This window comes from Gracilinanus agilis, chromosome 1 (genome assembly GCF_016433145.1).
Source record: "Gracilinanus agilis isolate LMUSP501 chromosome 1, AgileGrace, whole genome shotgun sequence".
In the NCBI taxonomy this organism is placed as follows: domain Eukaryota; kingdom Metazoa; phylum Chordata; class Mammalia; order Didelphimorphia; family Didelphidae; genus Gracilinanus; species Gracilinanus agilis.
In genome coordinates, this window is record NC_058130.1 from 308,919,042 (window position 1) to 308,927,269 (window position 8,228).

Below are 8,228 nucleotides of genomic sequence, written 5' to 3' on the forward strand. Positions count from 1 at the left end.
TTGATTCAAGGATGTCCTACTTGCCTATAGGGGAACTAACCCCACAAAGTCTAATCACTAAAACCCAAAAGCCACCCTTCCTCCCAGAGCCCACAAGGAAATCAGGAAAGGTAACAGGGAATATGGAGAGGGCAAGGGAGAGGTCCAGAGAAATTAGCTAGGTTCAAATTGTCCAGAGACAAGGCACAGGCCAAAAGCAAAGCCGAAACCCAAAAGTAGAGCTTCAGTTGGACCTTCCACTCTCTTCAAGCCTCAGGTTCCAACTGCCCTTCTGTCAGGGTTCTAAGGCTTCTATCTGCCAAAAGTTTTAAGTTAACCTTTGCAAAGGCAAAGCTTCTGTTGCATCTTTGCATTACACTTTCCACCAGGCAGCTAGGTGATGTAGTGCATACAAGTTCCAAGCCTGGGGTCATAAAAACTCACCTTTCTGAGTTCTAATCTGGCCTCGGATACTTACTGAGTGATGCCCAGCAAGTCACTTAACTGTTTGCCTCAATTTCCTCATTTGTAAAATGAGTTGGAAAAGGAAATGGCAAAGCACTCCAGTTTATTTGCCAAGAAAATCCCAAATGGAGTCGCTAAAGAGTTGTATATGACTGAAAACAACTGAACAATAATTCACTTTCCGTAGGGACAAAAGGGGTTGTGGGGAGACTGTCCTGTCATTAAGGGAGATGGATTTGTACTTCCCTGTTGCTATATTTTTTTTAGTAAATGTCCCTTTATGAAAGCCAGTTGATCTGAATTGATTACCAGAGATATTGAGAAAATATGGATTGGTTAAATAACACTGGGGAGATATAGACTGGCAATGGCAAATGATGATATTGGGGTATTAACAACTGGTGATTGATTCTGGGAGCAGCCCAGAGACATAGCATTAGCCCTCAGCTGCTCAGGGGTACACCTAGAACCTGTGGTGAGATTGAATAGTAACCTTGCTCTGGGGATCCTACCTGCCAGTGCAAGGGAGGGGGTGAGAGAGTGACCCCACTGCTTATGAGGGCTACACAATATATATGCTAATTTGAAAAGTAATTATTTGGCCTTATATTGGAATAGAAAAGCATTACAGTTATAAATACATTCATTTAGAAATAGAGGTGTATGCTGGAGGGAGCACAAATCATAATGTATACTTATCTCCTTTTTGCCTATTTTATATATCTTAATTTAAAGAATCTGTGGAAAGCTCTTCATTAAATTCCACCAAGCTGAAACTTTTCTGAAACCTCATTTTAATGAAATTGAGTTAGGCATAATAAAAACTTCTGAAAATCCAGTAAAAATACTGATTGCTTGAATTCAGAAGAACTGGGGAATGTATTTTATCATTCTTGATAGCCATGCTGCTTATGCATGTGAAATTCAGTGATTTTTTTTTCAAATAGGTAAACAAGTCTGTCTATAAGCTTCACTAATGTCAGCAATAGATAAGTTAGCTGAGATCTAAAAGGGGAGTAGAGGTTGTATTGGATTTAACACTCTAATTCTCTTTCCTGAATCCAGTATTCATTTATTTATTTTTTCTCTAGACAACCAGTTTATTTAACTATATTAAGCATATCTTGCATTTCAAATTCAGGTGTTTGTCAAGCAAGACATACTAACTAGACAGCTACCAGGGCTACCCTGCTTCCTGTTGCAAGACATTAACATCTAATTTATGGGCCATTTGGAAGATTACATTGAAGAACAGTGATGGCAACTTGAATTTGTCAAATAGAAGAGTGCCTTCCTATTGAATATTCCCATCTAGCCCTTGCTCATAAGGTCAAGATAAGCCACACTTACGTGTTTCACTTTCTGGGGTATGGTTTAGGAGTGCACTGCATGACTGACACAAAATTAGGTCAAGCTTTTCCCTTGCTCCAGGGTATCTTTGCAATCAGATTGCATAAATGCATGTAGAAAACACCTAATCTTTAGAAAAGGTGACACTTTGGCATACATAAATACAAGCTAGAGGGAAAATGTGATACATGAATATTTAAAGAATGTGATATGCAAACAACATGAAACTCAGAGCTGGTTATGAGGCCAAAGCAGAAAAGCTTCAAGTAGGAGCTCTCTATTTTGGATTTTTGTTGCCAACCAAGAAAAAGAAAAGTCCTACTAGCACTGTGCACATCTCATAAACTGGTACATTCCATTTTCTATTGTAGTTCTCTTTGCATGTACCTAATCTTTACTGAGGAAAGCTATGTGATACAGTGGACAGAGTGCCAGGCCTGGATGAAGAAGAACTCATTTTCTTGAGTTCAAATCTGTCCTCAGACATTTACTAGCTGTATGACCGTGGACACTTCCCCTTAACCCTGTTCTCCTCAGTTTCCTCATCTGCAAAATGATATGAAGAAGGAAATGGCAAACTAGTCCAATATCTTTGCCAAGAAAGAACAAAATGGAAACACAAAGAGTCAGAAAAAAAAAAACATTTGAAAAAAACTGAACAACAACAATCTTTTCTGGATTACAAATTTCATAATGGTAAGCACTTATCTCATTCATTTTATATCTACCTCCAGCTTTGTACATAGTAATTAGCAATTTTCATTGGATTAAGAATTGTTAATGATAATGAAGGCAAATACTTAAATAGTATTTTAGAGTTCTCAATGCACTTTACACATTTAATCTCATTTTATCTTCAAAACAGCTCTGAGAAGTAAATGCTATTATTATACCCAATTTACAACTAAAGAAGCTGGGAAAGAAAGTAGTTAAGACTTGCAGAGGTGCTTGAATGCAGGGGCTGAGGAGGACATGATTGGGGATGTGGACTCGAAATGACCACACCAATGCAACTAACAACAATATGGAAATAGGCCCTGAACAAGGACACATGTTACAACCAGTGGAAATGTGTGTCGGCCATGGGTGACATGGGTGAGGGGAGAGTGGGGGGTGAAGGGGAAAGTAGGGACATAAAGTATGTAAACAGGTTAAAAATGAATATTAATAAATGTTTAAGAAAAAAAAAAGACTTGCACTGGGTCACATAGATAGTGAGTTTCTGAGGATAGACTTGAATTCAGGTCTTCCTGACTTCAGGCCTAGACCTCTTCCCACTCCACCACCTCAACTAGCTGCCTTTTATTAACACATAGATGTCTTCATCATGGTAAGATATAAGAAGTCTCACAAGTGGAATTTTAAAAAATTTCACTAAAAGACTGAAGAAAATGATGCTGACAGTGCATCATTGACTCATTTTTTCTTTTGTAGAAGATTGTTATTTTTATAAACAGAGAGAAATATGGACAAAAACAGTGACAAAGTAGATCAGTTGTTCCCAAACTTTTTTGGCCTACCACCCCCTTTCCAGAAAAAATATTACTTAGTGCCCTGGAAATTATTTTTTTAAAATTTTAATAGCAATTAATAGGAAAGAGAAATGCACGTATGGCCATCACTGCTTCCCTGGATTGCTGCAGCCCCCACCATGGGGCAGCAGCGCCCACTTTGGGAATCACTGAAGTAGATAGAAGATCATATATCTAGGGTTGGAAAAGATCTTAGCAATGTTTTAATCCAAATCCTTCATTTTACAGGTGAGGAGAATAAGGCCCAAAGAGGTTAAGTGGCTAGTTTAATGTCAAACAGGTAATATTCATTAGATTTGGGATTTGAAATGAAATCTTGTCTTCAGGGATAGTAGTCTTTCCTTTTTGCCATGAAACCTCTCATCCTATCCAAAGCTATCTTTAATGGCTTCCAGAAAGGAAGATGTAGAGATGCGGGGACTTCCTGCATCACATTCCCCTACAGCACCAGAATCTCGGACCTACTCTTAGTTCTTCTCAGATTCTCTCTGTCTGATCATCAAAATAAGGACACTCCAATATTTTCATTTACTTAATCTCTTTTACTTCTCTGCTTCTTTACTAACGCCAAATCATTTTGATGATCTTTCCTCTATAACATAGTTTGAGATTTGGCATAAAATGTATTTTATTATCATTTTGTTAGTTCTAAGAAATATTCCCCGAGTACTTTAATTGATACAACACTATCCCCTGAGTACTTTGATTGATAGAGCACTATATTTGTAATTAATTCAGGGAGCATTGCCATTTTTTTATCATACTGGAAAAGCCCAACATGAAAAGGTAACTGTCCATTTGTCTTTATTGTTGCAAGGAGTGTTTTATATTTATATAAATTTTACATGTGTCTTGAAAAGTTGACTCCCAAGAATTTTACTACTCATTTTTTTAAAGAGAGAGGGAATGGAAACTTAGAGAGTTCATTCTTAGATGTGGGAGAATGCAAAATCCTTGACTAGACAATATATCAACTTCTTTTGGAAACTAAATAATTACATGTTATATATTTTTTATCCTCAAAAAATCTTCCATATCTGATACCATGTTGTTATGTATTGAATTTCAAATAAAAATAAATACTTAATACAATCAATGTTAATTTTTTCACATCTTCCTTCTTAATATGAGTTTGATTCTAAAAATCCTTCACCTCTCTTGTCCTAAAAGGTTCTATCTTATCACCTCATCTTAACCCCCTATCATTTGATATGTACTCCCCTTTAGGAATCCCTCCTTTCCCACCTTTTACTTATCCCTTTGACTCCTTTTTCTTAAATCCCACTTCTTTCTCTTATTCCTTCAATTCCCTAGAGGGACTCCCAGGTCTCCTTTATCCCATCACCCTTCCAACCTATATCTCTGTACACTAAGAAGATTTTTACTCTTCTAATTGTGTATGTTGTTTTCTTTTTATCCTAGGTCTGATGAAAATAGGGTTTTAGTACTACCAGTCTTCCACTTCCTCCTCCCCTTCTGCATGGCAGTTCCTCCATTCATTCCTCCTCCATATGAGAGACCTATTCCATCCTACCTCCTTCTGGTCTATTCCATTATCATTTTGCCTCATTTCATTACATTCACCTTGACCTTGAGTCTCTCATCCATATATGCCCCTTAAAAATACCAAGGAAATGATGCCATTCCCAGTCTCCATAGATGACATTTTCCCATATAGGAATAATTTTGATCTTTTTTGGTTGGGATTAGTCTTTCATAATTTCTGTATATTTTTTATAGAATTTTCTCCTGAATCCTGGATTTCCCCCCAGAAATAGTTAAAAACTCCTTTAGTTCATTAAACATACATTCTTTACCTGATATAATAATGCTCATTTTTTTTGCTGGATGAGTTATTCTTGGTTGTGTCCAGTTCTTTTGCTCTATGAAATACTATATTCCATGTAGTGCATTCTTTTAATGTTGCAGCTGCTAAGTCTTGTGACTTAGCTCCAAAGTATTTTTTTCCTTGATACTTGTAGTATTGTCTCCTTAATTGGGAGCTGAGGAATTTAGCAATGATGTTCCTGTGCAGTTTCATCTTTAGGTTCCTTTGAGGTGGTATAGTAAGGAATTAGGAAATATATTGATTAGGTATTAATAAGATTAGAACTTTGATAAAAGGGTCTTTGAGATTGCAGGCAAGGCAGAGTGCTGTGCATGAGATCAGAACTTGGAAGGTAAGAACCAGATAAAATGCTGATAGTTGGTGACTGAGCTGGGAGAGTTACTGACACTGACTGGCTTCAGTTACAGAGACTCTCTCTTTAGCTTCTGGTGAAAACAGACATCTCAGATCTTGCTCTTTGCTGTATATAGGGGAGAGAGAACTCTAAACCATCTGAAGAGGTTTTCATACCTTCTTTACTGTGAGGATTTATCTTGGAGAAAGAAGTTGACATATCTGCTTTGGTAGAGAATTGTTTTGAGAGAAGAAATATTGAAGGCTATTTGCCTGGACTCTTGGCCATCTTAGGTTTTCCCTTAGTCAGCCAGCCTCTACCATATCGGGCTTCCTGACTTGGTTTTTACTTGGAGATATCTTCAATAATATTAAGTTAATTTTAATAAGGATTATAGTTAGATTGTAGTCAGATAGCATTTTGGGGTTTTTTAGTAAATGCTAGGCAGTTTCAGAGTAAGACAAAGAAGAGTTTGCTATGAGGTAAACATAGATAGTGGGTGGAGATGGTTTCCTTTTAATGTTAAAGCTTCCTTGTTACTAATTCTTATACTAATATATGTTAAATATAAATAAATAGTTTTTTTTTACAAACATATAATCTCCAAGTAAGGTATGTACTGGCCAGGTGAAGAGAAGTCTTTCCTTCTGGGATGAGAGCTAAAAATACTTTTGTGAACATCAAGAAAGTATTTTGCCCCAGCATCTTCCTCAACAACACCAATAATAAACCCCAGTATTTCAGTGGTGATCAGTGGGTTCTTTCAATTTCTATTTTACCTTCTGATTCCAGAATTTCTGGGCAATTTTCCTTCATAATTTCTTGTTGTATGTGTCTAAACTCTTTTTAATCATAACTTTCCAGAAATCCAACTATTCTTATATTGTTTCTTCTTGGTGTATTTTCTAGGTCTGTTGGTTTTATGACAAAATGTTTCATATTCTCCATAATTTCATTTTTTCTATATTCATATCTTCAAAAGATTATGTCATTCTTTTGATTATGCTTTGTTATTTCTTATCTTAGGAAATCTTTAGCTTCTCTTTGTCTAATTCTAGTTCTTAATAGATTATTTTCTTCAGTGAGCTTCTGGATCTCTTTTTACTTTTGGGGGATCTTTGTTTCTTAGTTTTCTTGCATTACTCTTATTTTTCTTCCTATTTTTTGCCCCACCTTTCTCATTTGTTGTTTTTTTTAGGTCTTTTTAAAGCTCTTTCAAAAACTCTTTTTCAGTTTGTGGCTATTTATTGTATTTCTTTGCTGTTTCTGAAGTAGGTGTTTTTACTTCACTGTTCTCTGAATCTAAGCTGAGGTCTTCTCTGTCTTCATAATGGCCATCAATAGTTGAGTTCTTCCTCTTTTGCTTATTCATTTTTATTTTATTTTATTTATTTATTTTATCAGGCATGCCAAAAGACTTTGGCTTTTTGCTAGAGTCCCAAGGTTCCTAGTGTGCTGGGATATGTTACTTCAAGTTTCAGGATTTTTTTTTGTGTGTTTGTTTTTCCCTGGGTTCCATTTAGTTTTTCCAGTTTTTATAATCCAGGGTTGGATACACTCCCAGTCCCTCCACTCAGACCCCGGTCCATGATTGACCTCAGGTATTCTGACCAAAGCCTTCAAGTAGTTCTTCCACTGCAAGCTGCAAGCAGCTGGTCTACCTGCCCCCTATGGTTGCAGCCAGGGACTCCACTCTCCTGGGAATAACCACTGCTGATGGGGTCTTAATCACTTGGCAATCACACTGACCAGTGTAAGCTTCTTCCTCACTCCTCCTCTTTTACTGACACTGCTTGGGATAGAGCATTTGTCTAGTTTATGTTCCTTGGGTCTCCAAAGTCCCTCATTTATTAGAAGTAAGGTTTGAGTTCCTGCCCTTAGGGACTGGCACACATAGACTCTGTGGTGTCTACTTCTTTCAATCCTAGCTGGGGCCAGCTGTGAGATCTCTGGAGCCAAGGGGGCAGCAGACACAACTGCTCCCAGGGCTCTCTGCCTGTCAATTCCTATGATATCCCAGGGGTACAAGGTCCAGGGTTCAGCAAACAAGATGAGGTTGTCAATTCTGCTCCCAGGGACTATCTTGCTGATTTCACTCTGTTCTATTCCTAACACCCAGAGTTATGAAGGTAGAACTGAGGCCAGGGAAGTCAGAAACCTTTTCCCCTAGTTATTCCTGGCTGGTCAGTTTTACTTTCAACTCCTGTGTGTTTTTGCTATTTTTAGCACTGATTCTGTGGTGTTATTTTTGGTTTGTGGTGAATATTAGGAGGCAAAGGTAGCTTCATGCCTTAATCCACCATTTTCCTCTAATTTAGTTTAAAATTTTTTATTTTAGTTTCAAATTCTTACCCTCCTGCCCCTCTCTCACCTGTTGAGAAGGTAAAAATTACTATATGCATTGTACATATAAATTCATGCAAAACATATTTCCACATTGGCCATGTTGTGAAAGAAAGGAGAAAAAGCAAGAAAAATAAAGAAATTGAAAAACAATGCTTCATTCTGCACTTAGAGTTTATTGGTTCTCTCTAGGTGGATAACATATTTCTACATGAGTCCTCTGGAACTATTATGGATCATTGTATTGTTCCCTCCTCCCCTCCTGAGTTTTAATTTAGCTAACTTTTTCACAGCTTATTATTATTACAATATTTTTGTTACCACATGTTATTTTCCTAGTTGTGCTCGCCTCTCTTTGCCTCAGGTCATATAAGCC